Source organism: Mesocricetus auratus, unplaced genomic scaffold, assembly GCF_017639785.1.
Source record: "Mesocricetus auratus isolate SY011 unplaced genomic scaffold, BCM_Maur_2.0 Super-Scaffold_100020, whole genome shotgun sequence".
Lineage (NCBI taxonomy): Eukaryota > Metazoa > Chordata > Mammalia > Rodentia > Cricetidae > Mesocricetus > Mesocricetus auratus.
In genome coordinates, this window is record NW_024429201.1 from 12864165 (window position 1) to 12866453 (window position 2289).

The following is a 2289-nucleotide window of genomic DNA, read 5'->3' on the forward strand; positions in this document are numbered from 1 at the left end:
ATTGTTCCATTAATATGACATACATGCTTATTTTTTCATTATAAGAATTTAAAACATTAAAGGCTTATTATTACAGCAGAAATCAGCTAACACATAATTACATATCCTCAATAAAATCATAGATCTGAAGTCACTTGAAAAGAATGGCAAATAGAGAATGAGAGAAAAATTTAAAATATAGTTTTAAGAAAATATTAGAGAGCAGCCAAGATGGACGATTTCAAGAATTGGGTGTCAGATGAGGAGAACTTTCGCATAACAGCTAAATTAATCTCTCATGTACCCCCTCAGGAGTTTAATGAAGTATTCAATGATGTCCGGCTACTACTTAATAATGACAGTCTCCTCAGGGAAGGGGTATCACATTCATTTACCCAGTATAACATGGATCAACTCACACCTGTAAAGATAGAAGGCTACGATGACCAGGTCTCAGTTACAGAGCATGGTGACCTCGGTAACAGCAGATTTTTAGATCCAAGAAACAAAATTTCCTTTAAGTTTGATCATTTACGGAAAGAAGAAAGTGACCCCAAGCCAGAAGATGTGGACAGAGGCTTGAAGTCTTGGAGAGAATCCTGTGACATTATTCAAATGGCTTCTGCACTGTTTACGCTAAAACTATAGATGGACAACGGACCATTATTGCATGTATTGAAAGCCATCAGTTTCAGCCCCCAAACTTCTGGAATGATCATTGGAGATCAGAATGGAAGTTCACTATCACACCACCTATGGCCCAGGTGGTTGGAGTGCTCAAGATTCAGGTTCATTATTATGAACAAGGCAATGGTCAGTTAGTTGGTCAGCCATAAAAATGTGCAGGATTCACTAACTGTTTCTAATGAAGTTCAAACTGCCAAGGAATTTATTAAAATCATAGAGAGTGCAGAAAATGAGTGTCAAACAGCAGTTAGTGAAACCTGTCAATGTCAGACACGTTCAAGGCCTTGCGTCAGCAGCTTCCAGTTAGCCGCACCAAAATTGACCTGAACAAGATACTCAGTTACAAGATTGGCAAAGAAATGCAGAATGCTTAAGGACTAAGGAGTCTCCAGTACAAGGAAAGAAAGGATTCAATATGGTGTGATCATATGCTAAATAAGTGATTTATAAACAAATGAAAGTGATATTTTGCTAGTTAACAAAGTTAACAGATTTTCTAGCCTCATGGAAAACTGTTGAACCAACAGCACTTTCTTGATTCTTTTGTGGGTGCGTTCTCTGCCTTGTAATTTTCTGTTATCATTTTATCTACTTGTAAATATTTTTAATTCTGCTACATTTAATGTCAAAGATATCTATCCTGAAGTCATTTTACTGTTTAGATAATTTCCTAGCCATGACATCTTATTATCGGTTTCCACAGAGTATTTGTTGAGTACTTTTTACCCTGTGCTTTAAAACATTTCTAGTCTTCAGTGGCTTTTACTGATCTACCGATTGCTAAACAGGCTATGCTACAAACTGTAGCTAAGTGGACAACACACTCCTTCTCTGTCTGACTGCTTGGATTGTGTATAGCATCTCACAATTGTAGTTTTCATACATTTGGATTGGGGCTTTTTGGGTCTATGTTGGGATGCAAAGGAAGTTTTCTGAAAATTCCATGGCAGCAGCTTCTCTGGGGACTTGTTTTTAAATCCAAAGACTTGAACCACATTCCCTGCACACGAACGTTTATTTTCATTCTCTCGCCTCCTCCCGTATTCTTCCATTGTAGCCATAGATGTCTACAGGAAGTACAGCTTAGAAAAAGCATTGGGGGAATCCAGCATTGTCAATCACATGGGCCTGTTTTCTTCAATGGAAGGAAATGAGTGATGCCTGATTACCTAGAATTCTGGAATGACTGGATCAAACAACCTGATGATCCTTTGCTATTCTATTAGGAGCCAGCCTCTAACTGGATCCCCCCACCCCCTTTCCCTCCACCCCATATGATATTCTGAACATTGTTTAGGCCCTAATCCTGGGTTTTGTCTCTCAGTGAATAGAATTTATGCCTATTGTATATCCTTCTTCTTTAGGCCTTAGCCCTAAATTCTGCTTGTCAGTCAATTCTTATTGTAAAGGCCACAGGTGATTTACTATTTGGCAAGGGAATTTTGATGTAGTTAGCCCTGAAGATTTGTTTTGAGAATTGTCATGTGGAGACTTTCCCCCAACATTCTACTATGTTTAAATGTGTGGAAAAACTAAAACACAGGATCAGATTCACAATCTTGATCCAGTCTGACTGAGCCCAGCTGCATGGAGTTTTCATTCTGTCTCTCCTTGGTCCACTTT

At 38.4% G+C, this 2289-nt stretch overlaps 1 pseudogene; it reads left to right on the forward strand.

Moving 5' to 3' along the window:
* The first annotated feature begins 210 nt into the window (after positions 1–210).
* On the forward strand, positions 211–1040 carry LOC101828069 (annotated as a pseudogene).
* The last annotated feature ends 1249 nt before the right edge of the window (positions 1041–2289 follow it).